The sequence below is a fragment of the Talpa occidentalis genome, unplaced genomic scaffold (assembly GCF_014898055.3).
Source record: "Talpa occidentalis isolate TD23 unplaced genomic scaffold, MPIMG_talOcc4v2.1 talOcc4.2, whole genome shotgun sequence".
NCBI classification, from domain to species: domain Eukaryota; kingdom Metazoa; phylum Chordata; class Mammalia; order Eulipotyphla; family Talpidae; genus Talpa; species Talpa occidentalis.
In genome coordinates, this window is record NW_023602073.1 from 113,978,609 (window position 1) to 114,000,759 (window position 22,151).

Here is a 22,151-nt window from a genome sequence, read left to right on the forward strand (position 1 = left end):
GGAGACAGTCCTGCTGGCACCTGGTGCTGCAATATGATAAGGAGATCAAGTTGATCAACTGTCATTACTAGTTTTCCTAGGAAAATACTAAAATTTCCATCATGGAGTGTGGGCCAATAAAATTGGCAATTAAAAGAATTTATATTGATGTAGAACCCAGACGCTCCTAATGGCAAGACTGACAACTTTTTCAAAGAAGTTTTGAGAAAGCTGAATTTAAATGACCACAAGATAACATCATTTTCTAAGCAAACTACCAACTAGAGCTACTTACTTTTAGTGTTTTTGAAAAATTGGCAAGTCATGCATGAGGCAATAAGCTAAAATACATAATATTTGAATAGATTTGAGGACACTTGGAAATTATTTTTTACTTATGGACTTGTTCAGGTCATAGTATAAGATATTAACTATAAAAATGAATTATCTTGACAATTCATTTTCCTCTGACTTCTGATGTATTATCTATTAAATTCAAGGATTAGATTACATGTGTTTCCTGATATTTTAGAATCATAAAGTATTGCTAAGAATTTTGTAATTTTTAAAATAAAAATTTAATTTTTTATTAGTTGTTTTACATAGCTTCTAAATAAAAAAGTTCATGTGGATAGAAGTGAAATTTATGAGAACACCAATCACGCATTTATTTAAGCCAAAAAAAATTCTAGTTTCTTTTCTAAACTATAGCAAAAGTTGTTACTCATATCTCCTGAGAAAATTTACAATTTTCAGCATTCTTACACAGAACACAAATATTTCATTTTATTAATGCTTAGTAGGCGAAGAACAACTTGATAATATATATGCCTCATTTTATATATATGTAGTTTTAGATTTATATTAATATGCTTAATATATAAAAATATAATATATAGTTATATATTATATATATTATATGATGTATAAAATACATATTTATATAGTTTGTGTAAATATGTATATGTTATACATAAATATGTGATATAAACATATATATCATATGTACATTTTTATATATTATAAAACCAGCCATAAATATGAATGTGTGCTCTCTATTTTCTAGAATTTTCAATCTTGTCACCATCCTCATTTGCTTCATTAAGATACCCAAGAAAAAGTTATTAAAATAAAGAACAAGTTTATAGTTAAGAATCTATTCCATACTTCATTTATTCTTTGTTTAGCAATAATTGTTGAACACCTAATATGTTCTTGAAATGGACTGAGACCTAGGAACATAAGAGTGAATATACTACATGCCTAGAATCCTTTGTGGGAGGAAAAACATCACTAAAGTTAAAAATAAAACAATACTACTAATAACAATCCGCAATGCTTTTTTTAAGCCAAATGCATTTAATTACCTTATAGTATTGGTTCCATGGATATTAGATGAAAACAGATGAAATATAAAAAATAGATGAAATCAGATATTATAAAAATCAATACTTGGTGTATCCCTCCAATTTTTAAGTTTATATTTTAATATTTTTATTTTAATAAACAAAATATAGAAGTGCATGTTCAGATTATCTATTGTCAAATTACAAACCATCTGAAAACTCAGTGGTATAAAAGTGATAATCTTGAAACATTTCCTCTTTGAGAACAGCTTTATTGATAGAATTGACATACAATTAACTGTATATATTTAAAGGGCACAATTTCATAAGCACACAAAAATATATACCTGTGAACCATCACCAAAATCAAGATAATGACCACATCTGTGATGCTCAGGATTGTGTGGGTCAGAGCTTTGAGAAGTTACAGTAGGGACAGCAGTCTTTGATACATGATGTTTATAGCCCCAGCTGGGGTTGCTTGAATAGCTGTGGGTTGTTGGGATAGCAATACTGGGGTTATATGTCTGTGGTCTTTGTTTTTCTTCGTGTCGGGGCTAGAAGTTCCAAGATGATTCCTTCATCATTGGTACTGATGCCTTGGCTGGAGTGATTGGAATAGCAGAGACCTAGCAGGTACCCTGTGCACATATGGCTGTGTTAGGATAATCAGACTTCTTATGTGGCAGCTGATGGTTCCCAGAGCCTTCCAGAAAGAGTCCCAAGAAACAGGAAATGGAAGCTGCCAGTCTCTTAGAGCCTGGTCTCAGGAATTGGCACAGCTCACTTCTGCACTGGTCAAAATAATCACAGAAGCCATCCAGATTCTATAGGAAAAAAAGGACATGGATATCAGTGAGAGAACTGTCAAAACAAAATTTTCACCATCTTTAAATCATTATGATTTTATACTGGATATGCAATATTCCTGATTGAAAGACTTCAAATTGAGGACATAAACGAACTATTTCCTGTGGATTACAAGGGCAGTGTTAGGGGGAGGGGGTAAAAGTTAATATCAGAATTTCCTTCAACTCTTCTGTTTTCATTGTTTTTTGTTTGTTTGTTTTTATTTATTTGTTTGTTTTGTTTTGTTTATATATGCACTGGGTATAGTCAGAAGCGTGGGAGGGTGAGAGAATTCACCAGAGCCAGAGCGGGGAGCAGAGCAGGCAGAAGGGCCGAGGTACACTGCTGAGGGGAGCAGCGGGCGGCAGGAGAGGTCTGCGTGCCATGTGGGACCCTCCTCCGGTGGCCGGGGAGCAGCCGGGGATCGAACCGGCGCCACAGAGGCCGTGGGCAGCTTAGCACGCCAGCGCTCAACCACTGTGCCACCGGGGAGGCCCTGTTTTCATTGTTTTTTTATCAAGCAACATTCTTTAAATAACCTAAAGTTGTGATATCCTGATATGTTATAAATAGGTGTAATTTTGATACAAATACACATGATCAAGTTCATATGTTAGATAACATTGCTGGTTTATTGGTTATTTTAGAATATTCTATCATTTAGTGATATATTTTAGCCATATAAATTATCAAGATTCCAAAATCATCAATGCATAATCAATTCAGTAAAGCCTTTCTACTAATGTTATCTTCCTATATTACCATATCGGGAATGCAGAGCTTTACCATTATAAGAATTCCATTTTTAAAAAAGTTGTCTGGGGCCTCCCTGGTGGCGCAGGTGCTTGAGCGCCACACTGTAAAGCTGTCTACAGCCTCTGCAGCACGAGTTTGATCCCTGCCGGCCCATGAGAATCCCACATGGCATAGCAGACATCTCCTGTCTTGCCCACTGCTCCCCTCAGCAGTGTTTTTTGTCAGTCTGCCTGTTCTGTTCCCTGCTCTGTCTCTGGTAAATCCTCTCACCCTCCCGCACATCTGGCCTGTACCACGGTTCTTATATAAATAAATAAATCTTTAAAAAATAAAAATAAATTTAAAAATAAAAATAAAAAAGTTGTCTGGGGCATAGACACAAAGAGAATTACAACACTACACATAAAATCATTGTCTATTAACAAACTTTACAAGAGATAATTTCAAATAAATGGCTTCATATTTTCTGAATAAATATAATCTACTGTGAGGATAGCATATTGAAAAACTGTATTCAAGACATGGTAAAAATATCTTTCTTGTATGTTCAAACACCATGTGAGATGTATATATCTGGCATAAAAAAATAGTTAATGAAAAACAGAGAAAATTTAACTTAATGAATTATACCTAGTAATACTCTCAGGAGAATATTTTCATTATAACCTTTTGAGATTATAAGGGAAAGGCAATGCATCAATAAAATTACATGGGAAAGAGGTACCTGATTCATTTAAGGAGAATTAAATGAAAATATCAGTCATTATTTTTTTTCAAGACTAGAGAGTAGGACTTGGAAAGAAAGAACTACCATATGTCATCCTTTTGGCCTCCACTCAATCACAGTTCATCTTAAGCAATAGCAATCAAGTTTCTCATTCTACCTTCATTCCTAACACATTTCCTCTTCTGACTAAAGCACACGAAAATGGAAAGAAACAATTATTTCAGTTGCACATGTGCATGCATACAATTATTTCCATATCAGAGATACGACAAAGAACCATTAAAAATGTTAGCCACTTGGAATACTAGAGTTGGAAAGGTGAACAGATGGTAATGAGTTTTGATTATTAAGTAAATATGACGGTGCTTTATAGGAGCAGGCAGTGTCTGTCTATTGAAGAATAGAGTTTAAGGCATTGACATTCTTTGGGAGAATAAAAAAAGCAACCTAGATATAGAAGTAAACTGAAGCAAGCTCAAATGATCAGAAATTCAGTTTAGTAGAAGAATTACAATTTGAAAAACACATGTTGTAGCAAGCTACAGAAGAATACACTGAGAATTGGGAGACGTTGTATTTATGGGGTGGACCTCAAACACAAGCGATCAGTTATCCCCCCGGCAAAATGGATTTAGTTGGAAACAACAAGAAGGCGGCACTTTGGAAATGCAGGCCCATGGAGACACATGTGAACTTCACCTAATCAAAGGCATCTCTTTGGAGGTGCTGCTAGGTGAAGATGTCTCCTTCCACTGGGCTCCAGGAAGGAACATTTTCCAGCAGGAGATGCGAAGCCGGTTGCATTCTGTAGTTTGCTGCTTGTGGTGTGTAGGCACTCTCTACTAACTTCCCACCCTCTTTTAAGTGGGTTTCTACATGTTAATTTGCACATGGACAAGGAGCATAAGGAAGAAAGCCCAGCAGAGTCCAGCCAATACGTTCATTGACATGAAGATGGGGAGAAGTTCTTAATAGAAATTAATCAGGAGATAAGTATCTGTATCTTCTAATGAGGTATTCACAGAAATTCAGTCTTAGTTCTTAAGTTCCTTTCTTCTGAGGGAACATACATGAAATCCTCCAGTTCCACTTTAGATTGAAATCTTTTTACAAGAGGCAGCACCCAAAACAAGCAATGAAAGCAACACATTTCCTTTGTTTTGAATATATTATGTATTTGCGTATGGAATGTTTAAAATGCATTCCACATCCGTTTTCTAAGTGATTCATATCAAGCTTGTTTTTCTTTTCTTAATTAGGTTCTTTACAAAATTATATAGCTACCAAGGAGTGGGGAGATCATGTAACCAGAGTGAAAAACAATTAAAATTAATTATTGGGATAGAGGTTAAATGAGGTTCAAGAACTTAGCCACCGAGCAGCATTCCAGACATCTAATAGATGTCTCTGTGTCTAAGGTGATAAATAAGAGCTTGGCATTTGTGGTGTGAACTTAATTAATTAGCATAGAGGAAAGAAAAGTCATACCTTGTAGAAAGTGTATGTAACTAAAGTATTCCTGTATCACTGAGTCTTAAGTCTTAGTGTTTCATATGCTTATTCAAAATGTAGCTTCTTTGTTCTTTCTCAACAAATTCCTCCCAGATGATGTCAGAAAGAGTAAGTTTATCTGTGGAACTCAGTGCAGTACTACAGGGTTTTCAATGGTTGTCAATATTTATTCAAAGTTTTATATAGGAGCTTTTGTGCCAGGTTTCATAATACAGCCAGTAGGGAGACTGGTTTCCTGATTTGAGAAATACTAGTGGAATAAGCAAGACTTGTAACTAGATCATAAAATACAACAAAAAGCCTTCTTTAAAAAAAAAGGACCCATATCTTAGAGAACACCAATTAAAATCAAAACATGAAAAAGAAGCCCAAAGGCAGAATTTCTATCAGAATGGGGACTACATCCCTCTCATCAATGTGAACACATGAAAAAAGTTATTCATGTTAAAATCACTCTAAGAAAACTCAAAAGGAAAACAGCAAACTGAGAAAAATATTTACAATTTTTTAATAAATTCCCTGAAGAGTTTTTCCAAACTTATTTAAAAACCCAACATCTTAATAGAATCTAAGCAAACAATATTGACCATTTACTTAAGAGGAAATACAAATGACTCTTAAATATATCAAAATAAGCTCAACTTCATTTATAAAGTTAGAACTACAAATTGAAATTGTATAATTTTTACTTATTAGATTAGCAAAAATCAAAAAGTTTGAGAACTGTTAGAAAGCAGGGGGGTATTTCCCCACTTGCAAATTAACTTCAGAAAAATTAGTAGGAGGAAAGGATTGGGGATATTTATCCTGAATTTAGGAAAACTGACTATGAGGGTTGAGGGAAGAGGGAGGGAAAGCATTTTACATGACCCACTAGAAAGAGTTGCCACATCTTCACTATGCAGAGTAAAGATGAGATTCTCAGGCAGGATATGTTCCTGATAAACCTACAATTGGATGACGACCCAAACTACATTCTTTTAGGCATGAAAGGGGGTGGAGTGATTATTTCTCTGATTAGGACAAGGGAAAAAGCTTAGGACATGATCATTCTTTGATGAAGGAAGGGTGAATGAAGGATTTAAGCAAGGACAAGTTTGCTCTCAGCCTCAAGGGATTTCATTGTTCTTACCTCAAAATGCTCTGCAGGCCAGAGAAGAGCATCTTGAGGAGACCAATTATAAGAATCTTGGGGTAGTCTGATTTGAGGACCTTCAAAGCACACACAGTGTTAATGAGGATGTGGAAAAATGGTGACTTTCATCTATTATTTGGATAAGTGTAAATTAGTGAATTATAATTTTGTATTGTCTATCAAAAATGTATATTCATATCCAGCAATTCTATTAACAATTAATTCTACTTTTAGGAACTCATCCCAAGATATATCCACACATGCAAAATATATATTAGATATATATGTAATTGTGATTATTCATTGCAGCATTGTTGCTATTAATAAAAAAAAAAGTAGAAACAACTTGAATGTCCACAAATAGAAGTTGGGTTAAATATATTCAGGTATACACATGTAATGGACTATTGTGAGATTTTTGTTATTTGTTGTTATTTACAAAACACCACAGAGAAAGTGACTTGAAAGAATAATAATTATTAACATTTTCACTCACAGTTCTATGGGGATCTTCTGTAACATATGATGCTGTCTGGAGTTGCAGTCATCTGAAGGCCCAGCCAGGTGGGATGTCCGAAGTGGCTGGCTCATGTGGTTGGCAGCTGGTGTTGGCTGTTGGATGGGAAGGCAGGTGGAGTTGTTGAGTGGAGTGTATTAGCATTACCTCTCCTCCATGTGCCTCTGCTCATGGCTTGGGCTTCTTCCAGCATGATGGCTAGCTTCCAAGAGGGAGTATTCCCGGGACATAAAACTGTAGGTCTCTTAAGGGCCAGCCTTGGAAGTCATCCAGAATCACTTCTATTTCATTCTATTGAGCAAAATAATTTACAAGACCGGGCCAAAATACCAGGAGAAGGAAATCAATTCTATCTCCTAAGTAGAAGAGTGACTAAAAATTTGTGACCATTTTTAACCTACTAATAGATCAATCTGTGAAACAGAAAGGTCATACTTTATATACTTATTTGAAACAATTTCTTTTTCTTTTAAAGATTTATTTATGCATAGAAGAACTGGGATGTAGGCCAGAGGTGCAAGGGTGAGAGGATTCATCAGAGACAGAGCGGGGAGCAGAACAGGCAGACCTACCAAAATATACTGCTAAGGGGAACAGTAGATGAAACAGGGGAGGTCTGCTGCACCATATGTGGATTAGCAACCTGGCCAGGGATGGAACTCAGGCCATAGTGGTGACAGCACTGAGACTTAACCCCTAGGCCACCAAGGAGCCCTCCTGATTGGAAATAATTTCTGCTTTCATGCTAAATGATGGGTATATGACTGTACTTATCGTAGTATCTATGTACACAAAAAGTATGGGTGTTTACATGTGCCAAAATATCTTTAGAGAATACGTAAGTAACTGGGTAGCTAGGTCCAAGAGTGATCCAATGTTCACTGATCTCTCTTTGCACATTTTGAATTTTGTGCAGTATGAATTTATCACCTATAAGAAGTTAAACTATAAAACTTACCAACATGAAAAGCATTACAAGTCACATGTCCTGAACTAAAAATCAAGATATATAGAGACCAGGAAATTTGAAATCTGTCACCCTCCAATCTATCATCTTGATAGTGATTGTATTTAATCATAATGTGATTAGATCTCAGAGGGCTGACTACCTACATCAGGGGACAACGATCCAGGGTAGACATATAAAGAAATTGCTTTTAAACCAGGGCTTAAAGATTGAAAAGATAGTTGCAGGTATTGGCAGATTGTAGTAAAAAGAATTTGAGAGGGGTCAAGCCTGATGGCTTCTATTTTTTATGTGAAAGAGGAAGCAAGGTCATCCTTTAAATGAGTTTTTGAGGATAAAAAGGGACACTTAAAAAGAATGAAAATTTTGGCAGCTGTTCTACAGGAAATGAATAAGAAAGGCAAAAACAGGTGGACTAGCTAGGTAAAAAAGTATAGGCGGTTACAATGCAGTGATGTCATTTTTCCCTCCAAACTCAGATTATAGAAACACATATCTGAAAAATAACAAAAATGCAGAAAATGAGCTAAACTTTACTGAGAATGTACAAGTGCGGGAGGAGGAAAACCAATGTGGAAGGAGATTGGTATGAGAGGTGTTAGAGCCATAGGCCATGGAGTTCTGGAAGGGAACCCAGAAGAGATGGACAGTGGGGAGTCCACAGTGTTTATGAGGAAGAGGTGGTAATGGAAGTAAGGGTGGTGGAATTAGACAAATAGAAGACAATTTGATTATTGGTTGAAACTGAATATTTCAGACATGGAACAATTCTGAATGAAGAGACAAATCCAAGGAATGACCAATCAAGGAATGACTTCTAATATTGGTTGTTAGAAATGCATTGCCACTGTTTTATTTGGGGTCTTACTTTCTGACTGGAGTGTAAATTGGATGTGTACTTCCACTACAGGGCATGGTTCTAGTGACCATATTTTACACACCCAACTTACACTATGACCCATATTTTGGATAATATGTTAATGTATTTATATGAAAATTATTCTGGTACCATGTATTTTGGTATTTGGTATATGCTGTTTCGTACCATGTGAGAACACTCGGGTAGCACAGATTTTGTAGACACTACAGAAATAACTTTAACAATGACAGATGATGATGCAAAAAAAAAATTCTTTCAAATGCAACAATTTTAGTTGAACTGTAAACTTCTTGAGAGGAGAGACCATTTATTAACCCATGGCATGCCAATCTTTTTTTGCACCATTGTTCACCTCAAGTTCTACCAATGTTTAGGGCAGTGCCAGTCAAATAGCAAGAGATTAAAAGACGTTTCTTGTTTAAGTTACTGGTTGATGATTTTACTTGTATCTCTGGGAGAGATGGACCCCAGCTAGACTAATCCCTTGCCTCTATCCCAAGAAATATGGTGTATTCCTAGGTGTACTCCTGGTTTAAAGAATAGGATACTTCCCTGCTCAGATTCCAAATTGCTTAGGAAAATAGAAGCTGCAACAAATCTACACCAGTAACACCCACTCACATGTCAGTTTTAAAACAACTTGGGAAAGGTCAGCCTATTTGACTTCCTGCTATTGTTGAATTAGCCCAGTGCCTGATTATATGGCAGCGTGCTGATGATTTTTAAGTGTTGTTTTTTTTTTTTAATCCATTTCAGTTTTCTAAGCAGCATAATTTAGTTAGGAACTTTCTTTTCACCCTGAATACTATTTGTCTTGAGAAAAGACTAGCTGTGATAAAAGCCTTTATTTTTAGTAGGCTTTACGACAACATCTGATACTTGAGTGGAAATCCACTCAAGAGATGGGGTAGAAAAGAGCCGAGTGAAGTTTGCCAGTGACAAGAAGATGTCACCAGTAAGCACTGTACCTTAATTCAAAGACCAAGGATTTAGCACTAAACTTTAGATATATTGAAAATATGATTTTATCCTTCAAACTATAATCACAGTTTGTTTTTGTTTCTATTTGCTTTGCATGAATTGTCTGAAAATACACATTTTACGAGGTAGTGGTTAAGGTCAGTATGGCATGTAGAAAATTATTCCTAAAATCCTTTATGAAACTTCAGAATAATACATCATTTTTATTTTTGTTATTGTATCAATTGTAATTTTACTTTTCAATTACAATTCTAATCTAAAGTTTTCTCTGGTGTTCAATATAATTTCCATATTTTAGTTGATTTTAAAATGCTACATAGGTACTACCTGATAGTTTAAGTGAAATTCAGTGTATTCCACATGAAAAAGTAGTTGAACATTAAAGCTATCAATTACAAAGCAAACAAAAACAGAGCCAGACAAAGTGATGAGATGACTCGGAGCTAGCATATCTGGAGCATAATTTCTTTCTCTGATTGAGTAAGAAAGTTCCATTAGCAAGCTTGCTTTTAGACTTGCAAACATATTACTGACCAGGGCCTCTCTGATGGCACAAGGGGTTAAGCACTGCACCATGAAGCAATTTGCAGCCTCTGCAGCATGAGTTTGATCCCAGACTGGCCAGAGAGCAACCCACATGGCAAAGCAGACCTCTCCTGTCTCTCCCGCTGCTCTCCTCAGCAGTGTATTTCAGTCTGCCTGTTCTGTTCCCTGCTGTCTCTGGTGAATCCTCTTACCACCCCCCACCCCCCCATATCTCTGGCCTGTACCCCAGCTCTCGCATACATAAATAAATAAATCTTTAAAAAAAAAATTACTTACCAGAGGAGTATTCTAAAGGCAATTTACACATATGTGCACCATCAGAGTCTAGATATTTAGCTACCAAACAGGTAAACTCAACCCACTGATAAAAAGTGCAAAGCAGTGGTCATGGATTCTGCCCTGCTATTCTAATTGTGTGACTTTGGGCTATTCACCTAATCTCTTTCTGCCTCACCTGTAAAATGAGAATAACAGAACTACCTCTTAGGGTTGTTGTGGGGATTAAATGAGGTAATGATATATGTAAAACACAGTATTATAAACAGTGCCTGAGGCATTACAGCAATATTCGATCTGGTTTTTAAGTTAGGTAAAGATTCTAGTTGAGCCAATTTTAAAGTAATGTTCTAGAATTCTCTAGAAGTGGAAAATAATACAAAGACAAAAGAGTCTTGAGTTTTGTGTCGGGATTGTGAAAGAAGAGAGTAATAATTAAACATTTTGTTTATACCAATAAAGAAATGGGCTTAATTTATAGTGGGAAAGGTTATGTTTTGAGTTTGTAGACTTCCCAGTACATTGCACTATCAGATAGGGTTGAGCGGAAATTGCAAACAAAGGAAAAACTACTCGATGCCAGTCAACATGACATTAATAAACTTGAAAGCTTACCTCTGTTCTTTTGATTGGATATGAAGTAGTGATTTGACATAAATATGCTACTATCTACAGAAAAGAGCTGAATTCTAACACTATTAAGACCACTTTACACGGAGAATCATTTCATCGATGGTCTCTTGTTAGCAATTCAGTAACTGAGCTCTTTCAGTCAGGTTCCAAGACCAATGATCTTCAGGAAGTTTGAATCCAGAACACTGTTTTTGGTAAAGCATAAGCCCCATAAACATTCCATTTGAATAACAATGGAAATCAATAGTATTTGACATTTAATAATCTGTTAGCAATCTCATTTTAAATATTGTGTCATGATCTCTATATCACGCTAACTGATTTATAGGGTTTTGATTGTTGTAGGGTTGTAACATTTTGAATCATTAAACATTTTTCACAGTTACGATTTCACACAAGCTAAAACCGATTTTTAAACCAAGTTTAGTCCAGAACATATGTTTAAAAATTTGGTAGAAAAATGGTAATTTAAGAAGGAAATGTGGGGGAAATTTAGAGACACTGGAGTACCACATTGCATAATGATTACATTTTAGCTCAAAGGAAATTTGAAGATCGTGTCATGTCCCCACACACACACACATACACCACAACCTTACAGATTAGTTGTTACAGGTAAGTTGCCTTGTTGCTCAGTCACAGTGATGCTTCTTGAAGTTGTGCCATGCAGAACCTGTGTGGCCATATATGATGCCCTGGTGACAGATGAGAAAATAAAGGTAATGAGACTGGCTCCAGGCTTCCTGAGAGGTTTGGATTCATATTGGTTTCTAAGGCTCTTTCCAAACTCCGTAAAGTTGAAATAAATCTGACCTACTAAATATAAATCCACATAACACACAGGATACATTGTTTGATGAAAATGAATAACAATAACACACATCTAATCTAAATCTTTAAAAATTCATGTTTTATGGGAGACTGAAATTTTTTAGGAAACTATTTAAAAATGCATCCAAAGGAAAGACTTAGAACAGACTAGAGAAAACTATAGCTGTCTGAATAGCAATGGTGTTAAACCTATTTCAAAAATCTAGCAGTCCCCTAGGAAGGAAGATGGATTTCATGGAAGAAGCACAGGCTGGGAACACTCTGGCAGTGTGAAGTTGGAGGGATTTGCCAGCTGCCATCACCCTCAGCAGTGCTCTCAATACCTTTTCAGTCCATCATTTTAATTTTATGGGATTATGGTTTAGGTGGCCTCACAGCAGAATTTCTTTAGCAAATCTATCAAATCAAAGGTAGATATGTCACTGAGGGGCTCCTGACAGGGGAAAATAGAAAGTGTGTAGCAGCAAACGGCGGTAAGACTGATATGTTTACTTTCACATTTAGGAAAAGTGCATCTAACACAGATGTTACATTACTCATATCCTTTGGACTTGAAAATAGATAGAAGCCTTCATGAACAGCAACATTCAGCTTTATGTTTTTCTATCTGTCCTGGTAAATGACTCATTCAAGATCACTGTTATCCAACCTTCTTCATTTGCCCTTGAAGAGCAGAAGTGACACTTCTTTGGCGTTTCTTACAACATGGAACATGATGACAGCAGTAAGACAGAGTTTTATTAAATTTATCCTGGATTATTAAAGTAAGGGAAAAGAGGTAAAGGGTGCTTCTTAGTTTTTTAGGTTGCTGTTCCTTCTTGCGAACATTCCATGTATGAGACTTCTGATTTGTCAAAGCTCATTAGTTGGGTGTGACCTTATGTTTTCATTCACAATCCACAAAGGCTTACCCTAAATTGCAAGCTATTTCAGTAGAAATAAAAGAAAACAAAACGAAACGAAAAAACTGAGAGAGGCTGGCTGGCATTGAAAGTACTGGCAGAGAGAAGCAGTAATCTGTTGGTAATTCTATAAGGTTTCCGTGTTGATTACTATTTGGGCAGTGTCCACATGCCTGATGAGTTCACACACTCACAGCTGCCTGGGAGCAAGACAATATCTACATAAAGCGGACCAGGATTATCCAAACAATTAAAAGAGCTGGTTACTGCTAATGCTATTGTCAATGATCTTCTACAAGAATTTCAATTAAATGAAAATCACATGCCAGCCCTCAGAGACCATCTGGTGCAGTGAGGGAAGGGCCCCTCACCCAGAGTCAGGGAGCCAGGTTCCAGCTCTGGCACTGCCAACATCTAGCTGTGAAAAACAATGTTCAGCGGGCACGTGCCCAGGCAGAAGCAAGGGGCTTTAGACTCAGAAAGAAGGACCTGATGCTTCCATAACCCAAAGAAAATGAGAAAAATAAAATTCCTCTTAGAGAACAGACCTATCAGGAAGGACAGAAAATAAGTTCAGGTCCAATGAAAAACCTGCTGAGAATGGAGCCAAGTGAGGTAATAACTCTCCTATTGTGCCTACAGTGTGACAAGCACTCTTGTTAAAAAGTTATTTATATATTTGAAGATGAAGTGAGTTAACCGGTGATTCATTTACATCCCTCAGTAGTTGCTGTGTTGCAATGTCAGGGGGCCAAGCACTTTTCATTTATGATTTTTAATTTAGCAAACAAGGTTTAGCTGGAAAGTATAGTTATGTTCTATTGAGGGAACTGAGACTTTGAGAGATAGAGTTACTTGGGACCTGGCCGTTGGCACATGGTACCTTTTCTCCTCTGTTATTAGAGATGTGGGCAAGGCTCTAGGTGACTTGGGACTCTGGGCTACCTAGACTTGGGGCACTTCCTATATTCTACATAGTCTGGGATGTTCTCTTGATGGCAAAAGTACTTCTTAGTCTTTATATAGCTTGCAGTGAGAAAGGGATAAAACAAGAAAGAAAAAGAGGGAGAAAAGGAGACATGTGAGAGAAGAGGGTAAAGAAAAACTGAAAAGGAAAAAGAAAAAAAATTAAAAGGGAAGAAATAAAAGAACTAAGTAGGGTTATTATAATTAAAGGGAACCGGATAAAGACTTTTTTTTTTTATGAGAATAAAATGTCTTTTCCCATGTCATGACCCTAAAAACAGCCTGATTTCTCCAGATTTGACAACTGCTTGAAAGGGAGCTTCAGAACAAGAGCAGAGACTTTGTCAGGTCAAGGAAATGCAAACCTTGCAGAAGCATTCCACCCTGCAGATTTTTAAAGGGGTAGATCTACTTTTTGCATTTATTTTGACAAATTTAGGTTTTAACTATAATATTTTATAATGTTTACACCAGATGCATATATAAAATAAGTGCTTAATAATAAGGGGCCACAGAATAATTCTAGCACATTAAATTATTTGCGAAGAAGTCAGATGGGCATGGCCGTTGTGAATGTCTCTGATTATCTTCTGTTAGTCATTAGTTTATTCACAAAGACTTACAAACATAAGATGTGAATGCAAAAATGTAAAAGAGTAGTTACAACTGTAATAATTGTAACTAGTATTTACTAATCTCTTCTTTAATAACACATCCTTCCTTTATTAATCTACTTAAAATTGCCCTCCTAACATTCTCTCCTCTATCCCCATTTTTCCTTTCTTTTCCTGGATTATTAAAACTTAAAAAACCTATTATATTGAATTAACGTTGCATCATGTTAAATAAGTTTAGGTGTGAATCATTGTAAATTAACCTATGTAGATATACATTAAGCTCACCACCCAAGTCCAACTCTATTCTCCCACTATTATTTTTTTCAATAGCACTTATAATTACTATAAAATCTCATCTTATGATAGTGTCTGTCTCCCTGGGACCAGTATTGCTGTTTTTTTCACTGCTGTATCTCCAATACAGGTTCAAGCCTCACACATAATCAGTATTAGTTGAATGGATGCATGAGTAAATGACCAATACTTTTCAAGATATGTGTTTTTACTTACATTCAGTATCTTGAATTTAAGGTAGAAAGTGTGGTTTAGAAAGACTGAGTTTGTTGCCCAAAGTCCCACAGGTAGGAAGTACCAGGTCAGAGTTTAAGCCAGTCCTCTCCATTAAGTATTCCAAAACTCATCTCCTCAGTTAGCAGGAAGGGCACGGAGCAGGTTCTCTATGATTCGAGCAGATGGGGTAAAGGAGGAGTCCTGGAGCCCTCAGTGGCTTCAGGCTTTTATTGGGATTTACCAGGTACACAGCTGGCAAGGCGTGCCAGGGGGCTGGGAACCTCCAGCCTGCCAGCCTCCCAGCAAGTCTTCACTCTTTCTGGGCTCTCTGGCGTTCTCTCGCTTCTTGTTCTCTGCTCCTCTCATGGTTCTGTTTCTGTTGGCCAACCTTATAAGCTCAGTCTCTCAGCCCAGGTGTACCCACTTTCGCTAGCCCAAACCCCACTCCAGGTTCCCACCATCAAGCATGAATTCAGGACCACAAGGATCCACCACCAATCCCATTGGCGGGAGGGCAGAAAAACCTGATTCTTTACTTACCCTACAGCAAGTAAGGAACTGTGCCCGCTTGATTGCTTCCCTGGGTGGAATGTAATAATTAGAGCACCTAAAAGACTTTGTAAACTTTACTTTTATTTATTTATTTTACCCTTTAAAAGGACAGGTTTGCTAGGAAAAGGAGAAAGAAAAAGGCACCTGCATAGTCACAGGCAGGCAGGAGAGCTGCCACTGCTGCCTTGCAAAGGGAAAAAGCTTGTGAAAAGAAACACCTGCATAGTCACAGGAGTGCAGGAGAGCTGCCTCTTGCCAGTGCAGAGAACTTGTAAACTTTAAAGTGCTTTACAAGCAAGTAAAAAACATTTTCTTCAAGAGATTTGTATTCACATTGAATGGAGGCAGCATGCAGAATTGAAATGATGCCGTTTTAAGAGGCATTGCTTTATACTATTATGCATATACAACAATTGACTTTGGAATATGATTTTAGGTAGTAAGAATGAAGAACAGGAGCAATGACCATGAGTAGGGTGGGAATCAACACAAATTGATTCTTACCAATCGGCCACCATTGTGGAATACTGATGCTCAATCCTAGAAGGACTTTCTCAGAAGTCTGCTAAAAGAGGTTCACGGTTGTCCATGCAGGGGAAGAAACAGGAGAACATTTGTCTACCTGCTCCCATCCTCTGGGTGATGACCCTCTCCACGGGGCACTGCCTTGTCACTCCCAAATTGTCTTAGCACAGTATTGGCAGTTCTCAGGTGGTGGCACCAGGTTTCACTGCACCTCCCTGAAGTTAGTCCAAGTCTGTGTGGCACTGGGTGTTGTAATAGGGACTGGAATAAGAAGACCAAGAAGATCCGGGATGTTGCACAAGAGGCATCTGAAACTGTTTCTAAACACAGAATCATGGGTGAAAGTCACAGAATGGAGAAAAGGACCATCTTGATGAGGAAAGAATGTGAGAATATAACCTAAGAGGATTCACAGGGAATCTGAGGCAGGAGGAAGTCAAGATGGGGAAGGGAAAGGGGTCGGGATCCCTGCACACCTTTGTCACCCTGAGGGCCTTAATCACACCTGCTATCTGGGACCATCTGTGTCTGTCCTCACTTCAGGGAATTTATACATATTTGCATTTTTTATTTGTTAGGCATGCCTATATCCTGTGAAGAGAATTTTTGGATGGGGATATAATTAAGCAATTATACAAATAGTGTTACTAGTAGAAGCCTTAGGAAAGATGAAATAATTAAGAAAGATGATGAAAGATAATAAAGGAGATCAGTGTAAAACTTTTGGATACAGGAAGGCGAGAAGTCACTGAATATACACAGAGAATTCAGCCAGCTGTCAGGACAGAAAGCTGCGGCCCAGAGGTGGAGACTGGTTTGAAAGGCGGGAGTGAGTGGAAGGAAGTGAACTCAGCAAGTTTGGTGGAAACAAGAGGAATAGAGCAGATGCTGGAGGGGACAGTGTGGTTACAGGAATGCTATTTCTGTGTGGAAGGAAAGAAGAATGTTTAATATACTTAGACCCAATGAAAGGAGTGGCTAGAGAGTATAAATACCGGGAGCCATATTGTGGTAAAATTATAGGGGAATAAAATGGGTGATGAGAAGACTTAGATACACTTTTATCTTTAAAACAGGAAGAAAAGGAAATGGGTGAGGACACTTATTTTGATGTGGAGAGAACTGAAGTGTGACTTCAATTTTATCAGGGGAGTTGGGGGCCAAATCTCTCCCTGCACTGTGTGTGTGTGTGTGTGTGTGTGTGTGTGTGTTGGGGTGGGGGCTTTGGGCAGAGGGACAAGGCAAAAAGGAACTGGTAGCAATGGCAAAGGGGAAGTTTGGACTTGGAGGTCTGGCTATTAAATGATTGAGGTGGTGATGTCCATATGGCTGAGGTAGGGAGCCCTAAGTTGGGAATTGGCAAAGTAAGGAGGGTGTCCCCACCTGAATTTCTTTTTTTTTTTCAATTCCTATAACTTTATTTATTTATTTTTTAATTTAAATTTTATTTTTATATTCCCCATACAATTACAACCCCCTTATTTTTACCCCAAGCCCTCCTTTCCCCGCCCCTCACCCCCCATAGAGTGTCTCTTGTTCATAGTTATTTGTTGATTTTAATATTTTCTTTCTTATAGTTATTCTTTATCCTGGTCCCTTATTTAAGTTTTCTAGATTCCTGCTATGAGTGAGACCATCCGGTATTTTTCTTTTTCTTTCTCCCCACCTGAATTTCAAAGTGAGGGATAAAGTGAAGATAAAAACATTAGTAATAAATTAATGTTAATTAATAAAAAGATAGAACAGAGTGTTAGAGAGGATTACAGGGAGGATTGGGTATAGAGTCAGTGTGAAAGCTAGACCTCAGATCAGAAAATGTTTCTAAGTGACGATGGAGAATAATGGCATTTCTGCAAGTTTAATTGCTTTCTTTTTTGTCCTTTATGTCTCTTTGGCACCTCATTGCTATGAATTGACTGTTTTTCTATTTCTATGGCACTTTTTTCCTCTTAATTTTCTCCATTTAAAAACATTTTTAGGGCCTCCCCGGTGGCGCAGCGGTTGAGCACTGGGTTGCGAAGCTGCCCGCAGCCTCTGTGGCGCCGGTTCGATCCCCGGCTGCTCCCCGGCCACTGGAGGAGGGTCCCACATGGCGCGCAGACCTCTCCTGCCACCCGCTGCTCCCCTCAGCAGTGTACTTCGGTCCTTCTGCCTGCTCTGCTCCCCGCTCTGGCTCTGGTGAATTCTCTCACCCTCCCGCGCTTCTGACTGTACCCAGTGCATGTATAAACAAAACAAACAAACAAATAAATAAATAAATAAAGCATGCCTCTATAAAAAAAAAAAAAAATAAAAAAAAAATAAAAACATTTTTAAAGCAGTTTTAGGTTCACAGCAAAATCAAGAAAGTATAGAATTTCCCCACACCCCGCCTACCCCCAAACATGCATCCCCCCCTCACCAACATTAACAACATCCTCACCAGAATGGTACATTGTCCCAATCTATGCTTGCACTGATAAATCATTATCACTCACAGTTCAGAGTTTATCTTAGGGTTCATTTTTGGTAGCATACATTCGATGGGTTTGGACAGATGAGTAAAGGCACGTGTCCGCTATTATGGCCTCCAGAGTACTTTCACTGCCCTAAAAATCTTCTGTATGGCATATATCTTTATTCCAAGAATTTGATTCCTGCTTTGGCAGCAAAAGTCACCTTCCTTACCCTTGAGAAAGAGTGTGGTGCCTAAGGAGGCCAGTTCTGACCGCCAGAAGGGAGCACACAGTATGCACCAGCCTACGGAGGGGACAGTCTGTTATGGAGGCCAAGCGCCCCAACTGAAGCTGGTGTGTGAGTGACTGGCATGTCTTTATGGGTCAGGTGGGGCTAACCTTGTTGTGTGCCCTCCCTGGCAGAGCAGAATATAACACTGGGGAGAAATAGGCCAACACTAAAGAAGGTGGAAGGGCAAGGGAGGTGTTGAGCAGCACCCGTTCCAAGCTGGAGTCCTGCCAGGAAGATCACCTTTAGACAAGGGCGAATCAAAGCAAGCGGAAGAGCTCAGGCAGCAAGGGGACAGGGTGAGGATGGACAGTGTTGGAAGAGGGTACTTCAGCCAGCCAGGCTGCCTCACCTGCTTCGCTTTGTTTTATTTGGCTGTGAACTTCTGATTATTTTAAATATTAATATTCAATTTGTAAAGGACACATTTTTAATCCCTTTAGATTTATCTTAAAACTTTTTAAAATTTTAAAAAAATAATCTTACACCAACTGGAAATTGTAATAGTACAGCCAATTCCCATTAACCTTTACCAGTTTCACCAATTTCTAAGTTTCCCACACTTTACACATAAGTATTCTAAGAAAATATTCCATCAAACTAGTATTGTTAGTGGGTAGGGTGAGGTACCCCAAGACCCCCAAACCTGCCTACTCTATATGGGTTCTGCCATCCATCACATAAAGGCAAAACATAATCTAAGTGCATAAGACTTTCTCTTTTTTTTTTTAAAGATTTATTTTTACTTATGCATACAAGAAATAGGGTGTAGACCAGAGGTGCAGGGGGTGAGAGGATTCACCAGAGACAGAGTGGGGAACAGAATAGGAAGATCTCCTGAAATACACTGCTGAGGGGAGCAGCAGGCAAGAGAGTAGAGGTCTGCTGCATCATGAGGTCTGCTGCATCATGTGGGTAGCTCCCTGGCTGGGGATGGAACTCAGGCCATGTCCGTGATAGTGCTGAACCTAACCCCTGAGCCACCAGGGAGGTCCCTGCATAAGACTTTATTTTTTTTTTTAAATATATATTTATTTATTTATACAGGCACTGGGTACAGTCAGAAGCGCGGGAGGGTGAGAGAATTCACCAGAGCCAGAGCGGGGAGCAGAGCAGGCAGAAGGACCGAAGTACACTGCTGAGGGGAGCAGCGGGCGGCAGGAGAGGTCTGCGCGCACCAAGTGGGACCCTCCTCCAGTGGCCGGGGAGCAGCTGGGGATCGAACCGGCGCCGCAGAGGCTGCGGGCAGCTTCGCAACCCAGTGCTCAACCACTGTGCCACCGGGGAGGCCCCCCTGAATAAGACTTTCAATAGAAAAGTACGTTAATAGAATTAGTGTGCGATAGATAGTCAAGAGAGAATATCGCTAAAATAATTTCCAATGAAAACACCCAAAGCTACCCATTCCCTCCCCCCACCAAAGAGCGTTGGCCCAAAGCTGGGCTGCTGGGGCCCGAAAGCCTGCCACAAGCCTAAGGCACCTTCTAGTGGGAACCCATCGGAAAGGAGCAGAAGGGACCAGAGAGTCTGGAAGGAAAAGAGCAAAATCAAAATCCAAGTCAAGATAAAGGCTGCCATTGTCAGCCTCCCCTCAGGTCTCTCACCCACGTCTCTGTCTCTTTCAAGTTTCTTCCCATGTCTCCAAGTTCCTGGCACATGTCCAAGGACGAGAAGCAAGCATGGCTTCTTCCTCAGCTGTCTCTCTGTTCCCTGTGCCTCCTCCAGTCTTCTTTACAACCTTCCTTTTTCCCTTCTTTTCTTCCCAAGTCCTTTCCCTAATCTCTTTTCTTGCTTCACCTCACTGCTCAGCCCCACCCTTCCTTGGGTGGGGCGGAAAACCTGGAATCGCCCCTTTCTGGATATTACACTGTTACTCATTGTTACTGAGATTTTTGGTGCCCCTTTGCATTGTGCTTCTTTTTTTAATTATTAGAATTGTTTTTAAGATTTATTTATTTATGCATGCAAGAGCTGGGGTGCAGGCCAGAGATGCAGGGGGTGACAGCATTCGCCAGAGACAGTGGGGAACAGAACAAACAGATCTACTGAAACACACTGCTGAGGGGAGCAGTGGGCGAGGCAGGAGAGGTCTGCTGCGCCACGTGGGTTGTTCCCTGGCTGGCAGGGGATAGAACTGTGCTGCAGAGGCTGCAGATTGCTTCATAGTGCGGTGCCTAACCCCTTGCGCCATCAGGGAGGCCCTGCATTATGCTTCTAAAGCAAGTGCCTCACTCTCCTCCCCAGTTCCGACCTTACCTCAGAGACAGCCAAATATTTCAAGGTCCATGGGGTCCCAACTCCACAAGGATGGAGACTTCTTTCCTCTAATCTCTTCTCCCCCTTGGCTAAATTCATTAAAGGGGAAGAGAGGAACACTGAATAGAAAAGCCAACCAGCTGATCTAGTCCTTTGCAGACATCCTAGCCTAAGGCAAACCTAGCACAAACAGGAGCAAAGTTCCAAGGTGAATCGAGTTTGGAGATACTTGTGTTAGCGTGGATGTTTCATTTACTGAGATGAAAGTATGCATCTGAATGTATGTGTGCTGCTCAGATCCCTCTTCGAGAAAGACCTCACTGCTCAGATGTGGAGGATGGGCTGCACTGAAGGCCCCACCGCCCCTTCATCAGCATGCACTGCAGCTTTCCAGTGAGCTCATAGTCTTTCCCCAGTGGCTCAGCAGGGACTGAGGCAGTGACACATTTTTGTGTCATTTTTGTGCAGGCTTCAACATTTTTGACCAATGCAGGATGACCCTAATAGGCCTTCTTTGCTCCAGAGACCCCCAGGAGGGTGGAGAGACTTCGTCTCATCTATGCCATGATCCAACAGTCTCTCATCTCCCACCCCATCCCCATCCAGATTCCCTGGTGTCCACTTGTTTTTGCATACAGGCATGCCCCCACCTCAGGGCATTTGCTCTTGCTTTCTGTACCCTGAATCCTTTCCCCCTACACGACTTGCTTCCTCTTATGACTCTTCTTTACTAAACTCTTTTCTGTCTACCTTTAAAAAGACAACATCCTTCTCCCACCACCCAACCTCTAAATTCCCTTTTGCTTAACCTTCATTTATTTTGTTCCCGAACACTTATGTCTCTACCTTTTATTATGTTTATTGTCTGAATTTTTCCATTAGAATATAAGCTTCAAAAGGACAGGAACTTTGTTTTGTTTCTAGTTTTTCCAGTTCCCCAAATAGAATATGGAGCACAGAAAACAGGCAATAATGTTTGTTGAATTAATGTAAAGTACCAGAGTCCAGATGTTCTAAAACATGAAAATTGATTGTTATTTATGCTTTCCATTCAGGTATTCATCATTGTATGGAAACTCTCATAAGCCACATGTTTTCATATACTGTGTTTATGGAACCCCTTGACATAATACTTTTATTAAACATATGGTCTGTGCGTGCACC

The 22,151-nt window shown here is 39.0% G+C and overlaps 1 long non-coding RNA gene across 3 annotated transcripts; it reads right to left on the reverse strand.

The window, feature by feature from the left end:
* Nucleotides 1-1,644: 1,644 nt before the first annotated feature.
* LOC119253421 (uncharacterized) lies at nt 1,645-20,488 on the reverse strand. 3 transcript variants are annotated; one of them, XR_005127078.2, is made up of 4 exons: nt 20,336-20,488; nt 11,704-11,799; nt 6,801-6,916; nt 1,645-2,152 (listed from the first exon to the last, which is right to left on the reverse strand). It is a non-coding gene; the product is annotated as an uncharacterized LOC119253421 (long non-coding RNA). The 3 variants fall into 3 exon arrangements; XR_005127079.2 differs by having other exon boundaries at nt 11,699-11,799; XR_008552910.1 differs by lacking the exon at nt 20,336-20,488 and adding an exon at nt 14,931-15,148 and having other exon boundaries at nt 11,699-11,799.
* Nucleotides 20,489-22,151: the final 1,663 nt, after the last annotated feature.